We start from the raw sequence: 16,811 nt of genomic DNA on the forward strand, positions 1-16,811 counted from the left end.
CTAGTTGCTTAGGCGACTGCCACAATGCTTATGATTGTATGCTTGTTTCTTGAGTTCAATAAAAGAAAATATTATGAAAAACAAGAGTAAAGTCCAATGGTTGTAGAATAAAGTCCTAGTGCCTGTGGTGGTAGTTGCTAGCTAAATTGGTTCATCAATAAGGTACAAGGCTAAATATGTCCCCTGAACTATGAGCTTGAAGTGCATCCTATGAGACTTAGATAAATAATAAGATCCTAAAAGAGAAAAAGAGAATGAAGAAGAAAGAAAGGAGTAAGAAATAAGGCTAGACACCAATAGTTTGAACCTTGAGGCATATGTTTGTGGGTTTTTGTGCAAGGATTTGTGATGAGCGGATAAATTATACGCTTTTTGGCATTGTTTTTACATAGTTTTCAGTATAATTTAGTTAGTTTTTAGTATATTTTTATTAGTTTTTAATTAAAATTCACATTTCTGGACTTTACTATGAGTTTGTGTGTTTTTCTATGATTTCAGGTATTTTCTGGCTGAAATTGAGGGACTTGAGCAAAAATCAGATTCAGAGGTTGAAGAAGGACTGTAGATGCTGTTGGATTCTGACCTCCCTATACTCAAAGTGGATTTTCTGGAGCTACAAAACTCCAAATAGCGCTCTCTTAATTGCGTTGGAAAGTAGACATCCAGGGCTTTCTAGCAATATATAATAGTCCATACTTTGATTAAGGATAGACGACGTAAACTGGAGTTGAACGCCAGTTCCATGCTGCATTCTGGAGTCAAACGCCAGAAACAGGTTGCAAAGTGGAGTTAAACGCCAGAAACAGGTTACAAACTGGCGTTCAACTCCAAGAGAAGCCTCTACACGTGTAAAGCTCAATGCTCAGCCCAAGCACACCAAGTGGGCCCCGGAAGTGGATTTCTGCATCATTTACTCATTTCTGTAAACCCTAGTAACTAGTTTAGTATAAATAGAACTTTTTACTATTGTATTTGGGATCTTTGATCAGTTTTATGCTATCTTAGACTTTCATGGGGGCTGGCCATTCGGCCATGCCTGGACCATTATCACTTATGTATTTTCAAACGGTAGAGTTTCTACACACCATAGATTAAGGTGTGGAGCTCTGCTGTTCCTTATGAATTAATACAAAGTACTACTGTTTTTCTATTCAATTCAAGCTTATTCCTATTCTAAGATATCCATTCGCACCCAAGAACATGATGAATGTGATGATTATGTGACGCTCATCATCATTCTCACTTAGGAACGTGTGCCTGACAAACACTTCCGTTCTACATGCAAACAAGCTAGAATGAATATCTCTTGGATATCTAATACAAAGGACCGAGATCGAGATATTAGAATCTTCGTGGTATAAGTTAGAACCCATGGATGGCCATTCTTGAGATCCGGAAAGTCTAAACCTTGTCTGTGGTATTTCGAGTAGGATCTGGGAAGGGATGGCTTTGACGAGCTTCAAACTCACGAGAGCTGGGCGTAGTGACAGACGCAAAAGGATAGTAAATCCTATTCCAGTATGATAGAGAACCGACAGATGATTAGCCATGCAGTGACAGCGCATTGGACCATTTTCACAGAGAGGACGGGATGTAGCCATTGACAACGGTGATGCCCTACATAAAGATTGCCAAGGAAAGGAGTAGGAATGGTTAGATGAAGACAGTAGGAAAGCAGAAGCTCAGAGGGACGAAAGCATCTCTACATGCTTATCTGAAGCTCTCACCAATGAAATAATTAAGTATCTCTATCCTATTTTAATTATCTTTTAGTATACTATAATCTCTTAATACATTTGAATCCGCCTGACTGAGATTTACAAGGTGACCATAGCTTGCTTCAAGCCGACAATCTCCGTGGGATCGACCCTTACTAACGTAAGGTTTATTACTTGGACGACCCAGTGCACTTGCTGGTCAGTTGTGCGAAGTTGTGATAAAAAATTAAGATTATGAACGTGCGTATAAATTTTTCAGTGCCGTTACCAAGGAATGGAACCGTCACGATTTCTGCGCACTAAGTTTTTGGCGCCGTTGCCGGGGATTGTTCGAGTTTGGACAACTGACGGTTCATCTTGTTGCTCAGATTAGGTAATTTTCTTCTTGTTCCAACTTTTGTTTTGTTTTCAAAAAGTTTTCAAAAATTTTTCAAAAATTTTTCCTTGTTTTCGTTTTTCTAAAAATAAATTTTAGAAAATAAAAAAAAATTTATAAAATCATAAAATCAAAAATATTTTTGTGTTTCTTGTTTGAGTCTAGAGTCAAGTTTTAAGTTTGGTGTCAATTGCATCTTTTTAATTTTCTAAAAAAATTATTTTCGAAAATTTCATGCATTGCATTCTTCATGATCTTCAAGTTGTTCTTAGCCAGTCCTCTTGTTTGATCTTCATATTTTCTTGTTTTGTGTCTTTTCTTATTTTTCATATGTATTTTCAATTTGTTAATGTCTAAAGAATAAAAATTTTTAAGTTTGGTGTCTTGCATGTTTTCTTTTCTTGAAAATTTTCAAAAATAAGTTCTTAGTGTTCATCTTGACATTCAAAGTGTTCTTGGTGTTCATCTTGACATTCATAATGTTCCTGCATGCATCACATATTTTGATCCAAAATTTTCATGCATTGAGTCTTTGGGTTGTTTTTCTCTTTCTTTATTAAAATTCAAAAATAAAAAAAATATCTTTCTCTTATTTCACTCATAATTTTCGAAAATTTGATTTGATTTAGTCAAAAATTTTTAAAATTTAGTTATTTTTTATGAGTCAAATCAAATTTTCAATTTAAAAATCTTATCTTTTTCAAATTTTTTTCAAAAATCAAATCTTTTTCATTTTTCTTTCATAATTTTCGAAAATTCTAAAATGATTTTCAAAAATCTTTTTCTTATTTTGTTTCATAATTTTAAATCTTTACTAATAATTAATGTGATTAATTCAAAAAAATATTAAGTTTGTTACTTGCCTAATAAGAAAGGTTCAATCTTTAAATTTTAAAATCAAATCTTTTAGTTTCTTGTTAGTCAAGTAATCAACTCTAATTTTCAAAATCAAATCTTTTTAAATTTCTTTTTCAAACCTTTTTCAAAATAATTTTTTTTCAATCATATCTTTTTCAAAATCAATTTCAAAATCTTTTCTAACTTCTTATCTTTTTCAAATTGATTTTCAATTTTTTTTAATCAATCCTATCTTTTTGTTTCAATCATATCTTTTTCAAAACTACCTAACTAATTCTCTCTCTCTAATTTTCGAAAATCCCTTCCCCCTTTTTTCAAATTTCTTTTTTTATTAACTAACTGTTTTAATTTTTAATTTAATTTGATTTCAATTTTAATTTTCAAAATTTAACTTTAAATTTTATTTTTAATTTAATTAATTTTTGAAATTTCCTCTCTCTCATCTCCTTCTAATTATCTATTTATTTACTCACACTCCTCTTCATCTAAGAATTCGAACCTACTCCTCACCCTTGTGTTTGGATTCCCCATCTTCTATTCATATCTTCTTCTACTCACTTAAAGGAATCTCTATACTGTGACATAGAGGATTCTATATTTTCTTTTCTGTTTTCTTCTTTTTCATATGAGCAGGAAAAAGGATAAGAACATTCTTGTTGAAGCTGATCCTGAACCTGAAAGGACTCTGAAGAGGAAGCTAAGGGAAGCTAAAGCACAACTCTCTGGAGAAAATCTGACAGAAATTTTCGAAAAAGGAGACATGGCCGAAAATAATAACAATGCAAGAAAGATGCTTGGTGACTTTGCTGCACCAAATTCCAATTTACATGGAAGAAGCATCTCAATCCCTGCAATTGGAGCAAACAATTTTGAGCTAAAACCTCAATTAGTTTCTCTGATGCAACAGAACTACAAGTTTCATGGACTTCCATCAGAAGATCCTTTTCAGTTCTTAACTAAATTCTTGCAAATCTGTGATACTGTTAAGACCAATGGGGTTGATTCCGAGGTCTGCAGGCTTATGCTTTTCCCATTTGCTGTAAGAGACAGAGCTAGAATATGGTTGGACTCTCTGCCTAAAGACAGCCTGAACTCTTGGGATAAGTTGGTCACGGCTTTCTTAGCCAAGTTCTTTCCTCCTCAAAAGCTTAGTAAGCTTAGAGTGGATGTTCAAACCTTCAAACAGAAAGAAGGTGAATTCCTCTATGAAGCTTGGGAGAGATACAAGGAACTGACCAAAAAGTGTCCTTCTGACATGCTTTCAGAATGGACCATCCTGGATATATTCTATGATGGTCTGTCTGAGTTATCAAAGATGTCACTGGACCATTCTGCAGGTGGATCCATTCACCTAAAGAAAACACCTACAGAAGCTCAAGAACTCATTGACATGGTTGCAAATAACCAGTTCATGTACACTTCTGAAAGGAATCTTGTGAATAATGGGACGCCTATGAGGAAGGGAGTTCTTGAAATTGATACTTTGAATGCCATATTGGCTCAGAATAAAATATTGACTCAGCAAGTCAATATGATCTCTCAGAGTCTGAATGGATTGAAGGAATCATCCAACAGTACTAAAGAGGCATCTTCTGAAGAAGAAGCTTATGATCCTGAGAACCCTGCAATAGGAGAGGTGAATTACATGGGTGAACCCTATGGAAACACCTATAATCCCTCATGGAGAAATCATCCAAATTTCTCATGGAAGGATCAACAAAAGCCTCAACAAGGCTTTAACAATGGTGGAAGAAACAGGTTTAGCAATAGCAAGCCTTTTCCATCATCCACTCAGCAAAAGACAGAGAGTCCTGAGCAGGATCCATCTAGCTTAACAAACATAGTCTCTGATCTATCTAAGACCACTCTAAGTTTCATGAATGAAACGAGGTCCTCCATTAGAAATTTGGAGGCACAAGTAGGCCAGCTGAGTAAAAGGGTCACTGAAACCCCTCCTAGTACTCTCCCAAGCAATACAGAAGAGAATCCAAAAAGAGAGTGCAAGGTCATTGAATTAACCATCATGGCCGAACCTACAAGGGAGGGAGAGGACGTGAATCCCAGTGAGGAAGACCTCCTGAGACGTCTAGTGATCAACAAGGAGTTTCCCTCTGAGGAACCAAAGGAATCTGAGACTCATCTAGAGACCATAGAGATTCCATTGAACCTCCTTATGCCATTCATGAGCTCAGATGAGTATTCTTCTTCTGATGAGAATGAAGATGTTACTGCAGAGCAAGTTGCCAAGTACCTTGGTGCAATCATGAAGCTGAATGCCAAATTATTTGGTAATGAGACTTGGGAAGATGAACCTCCCTTGCTCATCAATGAACTAAGTGATCTAGATCAACTGAGATTGCCTCAGAAGAAATAGGATCCTGGAAAGTTCTTAATACCTTGTACCATAGGCACCATGACCTTTGAGAAGGCTCTATGTGACCTTGGATCAGGGATAAACCTCATGCCACTCTCTGTAATGGAGAAACTGGGAATCTTTGAGGTGCAAGCTGCCAGAATCTCATTAAAGATGGCAAACAACTCCAGAAAATAAGCTTATGGACAAGTAGAGGACGTGCTAGTAAAGGTTGAAGGCCTTTAAATTCCTGCTGATTTCATAATCCTAGACACTGGGAAGGATGAGGATGAATCCATCATCCTTGGAAGACCCTTCCTAGCCACAGCAAGAGCTGTGATTGATGTGGACAGAGGAGAATTGATCCTTCAACTAAATGAGGACAACTTTGTGTTTAAAACTCAAGGATCTCCTTCTGTAACCATGGAGAGGAAGCATGAAAAGCCTCTCTCACTACAGAGTCAATCAAAGCCCCCACAGTCAAACTCTAAGTTTGGTATTGGGAGGCCACAACCAAACTCTAAGTTTTATGTTGAACCCCCACATCCAAACTCTAAGTTTTGTGTTAGGAGGTTCCAACCTTGCTCTGAACATATGTGAGGCTCCATAAGAGCTCACTGTCAAGCTATTGACATTAAAGAAGCGCTTGTTGGGAGGCAACCCAATGTTATCTAATTATATTTATTTATTTTCCATTGTTATTTAATGTGTTCTTTAGGTTGATGATCATGTGAAGTCACAAAAACTACTGAAAAAATCAAAAACAAAATGAAAAATAGAATGAAAAATAGTACACCTTGGAGGAGAACAGTCTGGCGTTTAAACGCCCGAAACAAGCATCTGTCTGGCTTTTAACGCCAGAAACAGGCAGCAGTCTGGCGTTAAACGCCAGGATTGCATGTATAGGGCGTTTTACACGTCTAAAGGGTGCAGGGATGAAAAATCCTTGACACTTCAGGATCTGTGGACCCCACAGGATCCCCACCTAACCCTATTCTCTCCTCTTCACACATTTTCATAACTCTCTTCCCCAAATGCCCTTCACCAATCACTTCAATCACTCTTTCCCATCACCCCCTCACCACTCACATACATCTTCTCTTCCCCATAAACCCCACCTACCTTCAAATTCAAAATATTTTCCCTCCCAAACCCAACCCAAAATGGCCGAACCCTAAACCCCTCTACACCTCTATATAAACCCCTCATTCCTTCTTCTATTTTACACAACACAACCCTCTCTTCTTCCACTTGGCCAAAACCTACTCTCTCTCCCTCTCCTCTATTTCTCTTCTTCTTCTACTTCTTTCTTTCTTCTTTTGCTCGGGGACGAGCAAACATTTTAAGTTTGGTGTGGTAAAAGCATTGCTTTTTGTTTTTCCATAACCATTTATGGCACCGAAGGCCAGAGAAACCTCTAGAAAGAGGAAAGGGAAGGCAATTGCTTCCACCTCTGAGTCATGGGAGATGGAGAGATTCATCTCAAAGGTCCATCAAGACCACTTCTATGAAGTTGTGGCCAAGAAGAAAGTGATCCCTGAGGTTCCTTTCAAGCTCAAAAGGAATGAGTATCTGGAGATCTGACTTGAGATTCAAAGAAGAGGTTGGGAAGTTCTCACCAACCCCATTCAACAAGTCGGGATCCTAATGGTTCAAGATTTCTATGCAAACACATGGATCATAAGGAACCATGATCAAAGTGTGAACCCAAATCCAAAGCATTGGCTTACTATGGTTCGGGGGAAATACTTAGATTTCAGTCCGGAAAATGTAAGGCTGGCGTTCAACTTGCCAATGATGGAAGAGAACGCACACCCCTACACAAGAAGGATCAACATTGATCAAAGGTTGGACCAAGTCCTCATAGACATATGTGAGGAAGGAGCTCAATGGAAAATTGACTCAAGAGGCAAGCCGGTTCAATTAAGAAGGCATGACCTCAAACCAGTGGCTAGGGGATGGCTACAGTTCATTCAACGCTCAATCATTCCTACTAGTAACCGGTCTGAAGTTACTATAGACCGGGCCATCATAATCTATAGTATCATGATTGGAGAAGAGGTGGAAGTTCATGAGATTATACCTCAAGAACTCTACAAGGTAGCTGACAAGTCCTCCACTTGGGCAAGGTTAGCCTTTCCTCACCTCATATGCCACCTCTGCAATTCGGCTGGAATTGACATAGAGGGAGATATCCTCATTGAAGAGGATAAGCCCAACACTAAGAAAAGGATGGAGCAAATAAGAGATCATGTACCTCAACATGAGCATGAGGAAATTCCTCACCATGAAATCCCTGAGATGCCTCAGGGGATGCACTTTCCTCCACAGAATTATTGGGAACAAATCAACACTTCCCTAGGAGAATTAAGTTCCAACATGGGACAACTAAGGGTGGAGCATCAAGAGCACTCCATCATCCTCCATGAAATTAGAGAAGATCAAAGAGCTATGAGGGAGGAGCAACAAAGACAAGGAAGAGACATAGAGGAGCTCAAAAGCACCATTGGTTCTTCAAGAAGAGGAAGACGCCACCCTCACTAAGGTGGACTCATTCCTTAATCTCCTTGTCTATTTATTTTCTGTTTTTCGATTTTTGAGCTTTATGTTTTATTTATGTTTGTGTCTTTACTATATGATCATTAGTGTCTAAGTGTCTATGCCTTAAAGTTATGAATATGAATCCATCACCTCTCTTAAATAAAAACTGTTTTAATTACAAAAGAACAAGAAGTACATGGTTTCGAATTCATCCTTGAAACTAGTTTAATTATTTTGATGTGGTGGCAATACTTTTTATTTTCTGAATGTATGCTTGAACAGTGCATATGTCTTTTGAAGTTGATGTTAATGAATGTTAAATATGTTGGCTCTTGAAGAATAAGGAAAAAGGAGAAATGTTATTTGATAATCTGAAAAATCATAAAAATGATTCTTGAAGCAAGAAAAAGCAGTGAATACAAAAGCTTGCATAAAAAAAAAGAGAGAAAAGAAAAAAAAATGGCAAAAAAAAAATAGAAAAAGAAAAAGCAAGTAGAAAAAGCCAAAAGCTCTTTAAACCAAAAGGCAAGAGCAAAAAGCCAATAGCCCTTAAAACCAAAAGGTAAGGGTAAATGAAAAGGATCCAAGGCTTTGAGCATCAATAGATAGGAGGGCCTAAAGGAATAAAATCCTGGCCTAAGCGGCTAAACCAAGCTGTCCCTAACCATGTGCTTGTGGCGTGAAGGTGTCAAGTGAAAACATGAGACTGAGCGGTTAAAGTCAAGGTCCAAATCAAAAACAGAGTGTGCTTAAGAACCCTGGACACCTCTAATTGGGGACTTTAGCAAAGCTGAGTCACAATCTGAAAAGGTTCACCCAGATATGTGTCTGTGGCATTTATGTATCCGGTGGTAATACTGGAAAACAAAGTGCTTAGGGCCACGGCCAAGACTCATAAAGTAGCTGTGTTCAAGAATCAACATACTGAACTAGGAGAATCAGTAACACTATCTAAATTCTAAGTTCCTATAGATGCCAATCATTCTGAACCTCAATGGATAAAGTGAGATGCCAAAACTATTCAAGAGGCAAAAAGCTACAAGTCCGGCTCATCTGAAATTCAACACAAACTCATTTCGAAGCAATGTACCGTAATAATTATCATTTATTCCATGAAATTGAATTGATTCAATGATATTATACTCTTTTTGTGGTCCGTTTAGATAAGAGAAAGAGGTAGATGATGCAAGTCATCACAACACCAAACTTAAGCTTTGCTTGTCCCTAAGCAAATCAATGAGAGTTATTCTTAAATGGGTTGAGACTTGACCTTAAAGAAATGCATTCATTGCCAAGGATAGGGGCTAAGTGTTAACTCATGTATGAATCTTATTGTTCTCATGTCACAATGAATTCCTAGACTCTTGAGGATTCTTTCAAATGTTTGCCTTAGGAGCCCTTTCTATTGATTGTCACCTTGAAGTAGCAAGAATTGTTCCTTTTCCTTTGATTGTTCTTTCCTTTTCACTTTTCCTTTTAATTGACCACGACTCTAAGTATTTTGTCTCAAGACAACCCTTTAGATTAGGCTTTCAATTAGCACTCCCAAACCAGTTGGTTTTAGGGTACTAGCTGTTGAAACACCCCTAAGAATTTACTTGCCCAGGTCTCTCTTCTTGACACATCTTCACCACAAGCATCTTCTAGGATCTTTGGCTCTTTTGAGATATTTGTTTCTTTCTTTTATCCTAGTAGTTGATGATCAGAGCCTTGGGTCTTTTGCTTACTACTACTTGGTTCTATGGATATTCAAGAGTCATCCTTAGCATCTACTTGTCATATCCTCTAAGTCCAATTGTTCATTATGACTTATTTTCTTTCAAATTCATTCAAGGTTCTACACATAGTTCCTTATCTCTTAGTCCTGAATTTTTTCACTTGGTCTTAGTCTCTTTACTCTTGTTTTTGCAACAACTCACCATTGACTCATGTGGAAACAAACTACTTTTACTTGATGTTCATGAAACTTAAACAACATTTTCTTTCTTCAAATTAAAACATAAGCATAAAAGACTCAAAAAAACACTTCAAAACATAAAGAAATTAAACACAAACTATCCTAATATTGCAAAATACTAACAGAAATTCAGAATTTAAATTTTGAAATTGTCAACCATGGGACTCAACAACCTTTGATCTTCTTGGAGCAGCTTCAATTCATTGGCCATTTTCCCTTGCCTTTCTTCTTGGAGGAGGAGTCATCATCATCTTTCTTTCTCTTGGATGATCCTTCCTGTGCTTTGGTGTCCATGGGCTTCCAGATTCCTAGCCTTCTCATGTAATTCCTTTCACTTTCTTTGTGTTTGTCCGCAATTTCCTCCTGTCTTGCTGATGAGCGGATCATTTATATCCTTTTTGGCATTATTTTTACATATTTTTTAGTATGTTTTAGATACTTTTTATTATATTTTTATTAGTTTTTATTTAAAAATTATATTTCTAGACTTTACTATGAGTTTGTATATTTTTCTATGATTTCAGGTATTTTCTGGCTGAAATTGAGGGACCTGAGCGAAAATCTGATTCAGAGGCTGAAAAAGGATTGTAGATGCTGTTGGATTCTGACCCTCCTGCACTCGGATTTTCTAGAGCTACAGAAGCCTCATTGGCGCGCTCTTAATTGCGTTGGAAAGTAGACATCTTGGGCTTTCCAGCAATATATAATAATCTATACTTTGCCCGAGATTTGATGGCCCAGACTGGCATTCAAATGCCCACCAGAGATTTCTGGTGTAAAACACCAGAACTGGCACCAAAACTGGCGTAAAACGCCCAAACTGGCACCCAAGCTAGAGTTTAACTCCAAGAATAGCCTATGCACGTGAAAGCTTCAATGCTCAGCCCAAGCACACACCAAGTGGGCCCTGGAAGTGGATTTTTGCACTATCTGCACTTAGTTACTCATTTTCTGTAAACCTAGGTCACTAGTTTAGTATAAAAACTACTTTTTGAGATTTATTTTAAATCTTATGTAACTTTTTACATCCGAGAACCTCGTTTGGAGGCTGGCCGCATGGCCATGCCTAGACCTTTTTCACTTATGTATTTTCTACGGTAGAGTTTCTACACCCCATAGATTAAGGTATGGAGCTCTGATGTTCTTCATGAATTAATGCAAGTATTATGATTTTTCTTTCAATTCATGCCTACTTCTTCTACAAGCTATACTCTTATACTTTATTCAGTTAAGTCAGAATGAAGGGGTGACCCATGACAATCACCCACTATTTTCGTTACTCGCTTAGCCAAGATCCGCGTGGCTGACAACCGCAAGCGGTCTATATGATGTTCAACGTAGTCATTGGACGACAGCCAGAGAATATTCTCTTGGGTATCTAATACACGGACTGAGTCCATGAGATTAGTATCTTCGTGGTATAGGTGATGAGTATTTTCGGAAAATGAATTCCAAACACCCAAATTTCACTGGCAAGTATACCGGGTCGCATCAAGTAATAAAACTCACGGGAGTGAGGTCGATCCCACAGGGATTGAAGGATTGAGCAATTTTAGTTTAGTGGTTGATTTAGTCAAGCGAATCAAGTATTGGTTGGGTGATTTGTGATTGTAGAAACTAAATTGCTTGAAATGTAAAGGGAGAGGGGTAAATTGCAGAAAATTAAAGAGCAAAGAAAGTAAATAAGCTGAATCTTAAAGAACAAGTAATGTAAATTGCAGAAACTTAGATTGCAAGAAATATAAATGGCTGAATCTTAAAGTACAAGAAATGTAAATTACTTGAATTATAAAGGGAATTGGGAAGTGGGTTTGCAGAATTTAAACAAGGAAGAGTAAATTGCACTAAACTGAAAAGTAGAAGAAGAATTGAATTGAACCAGATCTAAAACGGAAATGTAAAGGAACTTGAAAAACATTAAACAGAGAATTTAAAATGGAAACTCCAGATCTCAGGACCCAAGAGACTAGATAACCGAGTCTAGATCTCAATGCCTTCCTAGATCCAAATGTAGAACTCAATTGGAAGAGATAAAGAAAAGTAAATTGCAGATTGAGTAGAAGAAGAGGCAATGAACAGAAATTGAAATTCAATTATGAAGTAAATAAAATAGAGAGATCTCAGGATGAGATTGAAACAGAGTTCCTTCAATTCTCCAACCCAAGATCCAAGACAAATTGTAAATGAAATTGAAAGCAAGACAACTAAGAGAAAGAGAATTCAATTCTCCTTCCCCAAGACTCAGAATCTCCAATTAACTCCTAACCAAAAGCTCTCCAAAACTACTCAACCAAACTAAATGGAAAGCTCCCCAAAAACTTAAATCCTAAGCTATTTATACACTTTCTTCAAATGGTCTTCAAGCCTTGAATTGGGCCTTTGCTCTTGATGGAATTGGGTTGATAAAAGCCTCTGTTGATTGGTCTTGGAGTTGGAGAGAAACCCATTGTGAACCGGGTCATGAATCATAAAAGCTTGAGTCAAAGTTTGAGGTAAACTTTGGCTCAAGCTTTTCATATCAGCTGCCCCCCTTTTGCTGCTATCAACGTTTGGGCTAAAGTTTGAGGTCAAACTTTTAGCCAAACGTTGAGTCTTCTTGTATGCCTTGTGGCGCCAACGTTTGCTAAAAAGTTTGAGGCAAACGTTGGCGCAAACTTTTGCTCTCCTGGGTGTGTTGATGGTGGCGCCAACGTTTGCCAAAAAGCTTGAGGCAAACGTTGGCGCAAGCTTTTCTCCTCCAGGGTGTTGGTGTGTGGTGCCAACGTTTGCCAAAAAGCTTGAGGCAAACGTTGGCACAAGCTTTTGCTTCTTCCAAGGAGATTCTAACTTTTCCAAAAGTTTGAGCTAAAGTTTGAGGCAAACTTTGGCTCAAGCTTTTTGTTCTCTCTTGCTCCTAGCTATTCCTTCTTTCTTCAACCTTCTTCAAAGCTCTTTTCCCCTATCATCAATCAACCAAACATATCAAAGCTATGCTCAAAATCATGAGATTGTTATTCTTTCATAGTATATGACAATTATAGCATAAAATCTCATGAAATTGCATTAATTCTTCCATGATTGATTGAATTAAAGGAAACATGAAATTCTACTCAATTGGCTTACTTATGGCTCAAGAAAGTGCATAAAATCAATTGAAAACAAAAGAAAAAGACTAGTGAAACTAGGCTAAGATGACTTGTCATCACAACACCAAACTTAAAGCTTGCTTGTCCCCAAGCAAGAAAGGAATTATGCTCAAAGGTTCTTTTAATTAAGACGGATTGAAGAATAACTTGTAAGGTCTTGTGAGTGAAGTGATTAAGTGACAGTGGGGTGAACTCTAAATCATATGCTCATGCAAGGGCCTCAGTGCTTACTAGTCCTTACATATTGGGGGTCTTAGGTCCTAGGACTTTCATCCAAATGATATCATGGAGATCTCTCTATAGGTAATCACCTTGAAGCAGCTTATAGTTGCTGTGCTTTGGCCTTGACTCTAAGTGTCATGTCTCAAAGCGGCTCTTTAGATAAGCTTTCAATCAATACTCCTAAACCAGTTGGTTTTAAGGTATTAGGTGTTAAAGCACCCCTAAGGATTTACTTACTCAAGCCTCTCTCTTTGACACAATTCGACCACAAGCATTTACTAGGATAACAACTCTTTGAGTTCTTGTTTCTTTTCTTCTTCTCTGCCTAGTAATTGATGCTCAGAGCCTTGGGCCATGTTCTTTTTGTTTTTGTATTTTCTTTATTTTCTTTTGTTTTGTTTGCTGCATCTTGGATCAATAAATGTTTGAGAATCTCCACAACACTTCTTTGAACTCTATGTCCCGCCTATGAGCTCCCATGCAAGTTTTCATAAGCATGCAACCTTAATACATGATTATACAACTAGAACCACCACTTTTCCTAATCTTTTGCTTGCCTCAAAATTGTTTAATTCCTTAATCCTTCTTTTCAAAGAACTTTCATGTGATGCATTTTTGAAATATTGAGTGCAAACAAGTTTTGGAGAGTATAGTGTTGTAAATGATCAAGCATCTTGATTATTGAATTGCAGAAAAACTATACTAGACAGAAGGATAGATAGGGGTATAATATAACTTTCAATCACTGCAATATCTGATAATGAATAATACAACCTTTTGGAGTTTACTTGCTGTCCTCTTCCTCATCATCATTGCTGGTCTTCACATTCCTCTTTCACCTCTTTGATTGATGATGCTAAATCTTCCAAAAGTTTGTATGGTGCTCTGCAATGATATTGAAAGTTGCTTGTTCCCCAAGCACTTGAAAAATGGTTAGCATGCATAATTTATTTGTGGGCTTTTGAACTTACTTTGGTGTGGGAACACCAAACTTAGTACCTTGCCAATGGTTCTCATGCATCAGATTACCCATGTGTGAAACTCTTTTTCTTTTTCAAAAGCAATAGAACTAAAAACTAGGAAACAGCAGAGTAGTTAACTAGTTCGTCTAGATGCTTGAAGCTAGCATTATGCAGAAAGTGAGAATGTGTTTTATGATGGGATTTTGGTGGAACACCAAACTTAGAATCCTTCATTCTTCTTTATATTGTTTTGGTGTGTAACACCAAACTTAGCTTCTTGCAATATAGATGAAGTTAATCAACCTTTTTATTAAAATAGCTATGAAAAGAGAACTACCTCAGGTTGGGTTGCCTCCCAACAAGCACTTCTTTATTGTCATTAGCTTGACATCCTCTATGCTTGCTCAGCTCAGATTCTGAGCTTCCTTCTCCTTGTTCCATTGTCCTCCTAAGTGAGGCTCTGCTCTGTGATGCTCATCCTGGATGAGTGATTCTTTTCCTTTAGCTCTCTTCTCACCCATTTCTGCGAGGTTCTTAGCCAGTTGTTGCATTTGCTTCTCAATTCTTCTGACTGAGGCTTCTTGGTTCTTCACTGTCACCTCTTGGTGTTTTATCATTCTCTCTATTAAGATCTCCAGATTGGTGATCCTCTGAGAGTCTTGTGAGATTGGTTAGTTGTGGGGTGTTGGGGGTTGGAAGGGTGGGTAGTGTGGTGGTATGTAGTGATTGTTGTTGGTATGGTGGTGTTTTTGCAGGTTTGGGAAATTGGGGTTGTTGTAGTTGAACTCCCTTTGTTCCTGATGTTGAGATTCCCTCATTCTTAGATAAGAATGTGGCTTCCATGGTGAAAATTGTGCATTCACTGTAGTAGAATGTAGAAAATCAATTTGTCTAGCTATTGACTCCAATTGTTGCTGAGTTTGCTCGTGTAGCTGTTTGTTTTGATTCATGACTACCTTCACTCCTTCAAGATTCATTACTTCCTTTTCTGAAATTGCATTCTGTGGTGTCTCAAATGAGTGTTGGTTATTGGCTCTTTTGTCATTGAACTCTGCAGTTCCTTGGCCGGTTGCTGTTGCTTTGAGTAGGTCATCTGAGAAGTAATCCACCGCTCTTCTTGTTTCTGAGGTTAATCCTTCATAGAACGCTTGGAAACCCACTTTGTCACTTGCTTTCTTGTATCTTTCCCATGCTTTGAACAATGGTTCTTCCTCTCCTTGTATGAATGGATGTATTCCCTCTTTCATCTTGATATTTTGTTGGGATGAGGAGAATTTGGCTAGAAACTTGGCAACCAAATCATCCCAACTAGTGATACTTCCTTGGGGAAAGGTTTCAAGCCATTGTGCCGCTTCATCCTTCAGTGAGAAAGGAAATAACAAGAGCTTATAGGTATCATGATTTACACTATCGAGATTGACAGCACCACAAGTCCTCAGAAAAATGGATAGGTGCTGTTTAGGATCCTCCAATGGATTTCCACCATAGGAACAATTGTTCTTGATTAGTGTAATGAGTTGCGGCTTCATGTTGTGGTGTTCTTCTTTCTCAGAAACTCCTTCTTCAATGATATCCTTCCCTCTGGTCTCTCTTCTTTCCTGTTACATATAAATCAACAAACGAAACACACAGTGGTACTCTTGAAAATTGAGTGTAGTCAGTTGAGACAAAACTTCAAACAGTTAGTGGGTTAGTCAAAATTAAAGAAAAAGTGCTTGATCTAAACTACCACCTCACTTAATCATTGTCAATCTATTTCAATCCCCGGCAACGGCGCCAAAAACTTGATGAGTATTTTCGGAAAACGAATTCCAAACACCCAAATTTCACCGGCAAGTATACCGGGTCGCATCAAGTAATAAAACTCACGGGAGTGAGGTCGATCCCACAGGGATTGAAAGATTGAGCAATTTTAGTTTAGTGGTTGATTTAGTCAAGCGAATCAAGTATTGGTTGGGTGATTTGTGATTGCAGAAACTAAATTGCCTGAAATGTAAAGGGAGAGGGGTAAATTGCAGAAAATTAAAGAGCAAAGAAAGTAAATAAGCTGAATCTTAAAGAACAAGTAATGTAAATTGCAGAAACTTAGATTGCAAGAAATATAAATGGCTGAATCTTAAAGTGCAAGAAATGTAAATTACTTGAATTATAAAGGGAATTGGGAAGTGGGTTTGCAGAATTTAAACAAGGAAGAGTAAATTGCACTAAACTGAAAAGTAGAAGAAGAATTGAATTGAATCAGATCTAAAACGGAAATGTAAAGGAACTTGAAAAACATTAAATAGAGAATTTAAAATGGAAACTTCAGATCTCAGGACCCAAGAGACTAGATAACCGAGTCAAGATCTCAATGCCTTCCTAGATCCAAATGTAGAACTCAATTGCAAGAGATAAAGAAAAGTAAATTGCAGAATGAGTAGAAGAAGAGGCAATGAATAGAAATTGAAATTCAATTATGAAGTAAATAAAACAGAGAGATCTCAGGATGAGATTGAAACAGAGTTCCTTCAATTCTCCAACCCAAGATCCAAGACAAATTGTAAATGAAATTGAAAGCAAGACAACTAAGAGGAAGAGAATTCAATTCTCCTTCCCCAAGACTCAGAATCTCCAATTAACTCCTAACCAAAAGCTCTCCAAAACTACTCAGCCAAACTAAAAGGAAAGCTCCCCGAAAACTTAAATCCTAAGCTATTTAT

General features: G+C 37.5%; 1 non-coding gene across 1 annotated transcript; it reads right to left on the reverse strand.

The window, feature by feature from the left end:
- Window positions 1–4,105: 4,105 nt before the first annotated feature.
- On the reverse strand, window positions 4,106–4,213 carry LOC148555664 (small nucleolar RNA R71). Its single transcript, XR_015886431.1, has one exon. It is a non-coding gene; the product is annotated as a small nucleolar RNA R71 (small nucleolar RNA).
- Window positions 4,214–16,811: the final 12,598 nt, after the last annotated feature.

The sequence above is a fragment of the Arachis ipaensis genome, chromosome B6 (assembly GCF_059453495.1).
Source record: "Arachis ipaensis isolate K30076 ecotype BB chromosome B6, ASM5945349v1, whole genome shotgun sequence".
NCBI lineage: Eukaryota > Viridiplantae > Streptophyta > Magnoliopsida > Fabales > Fabaceae > Arachis > Arachis ipaensis.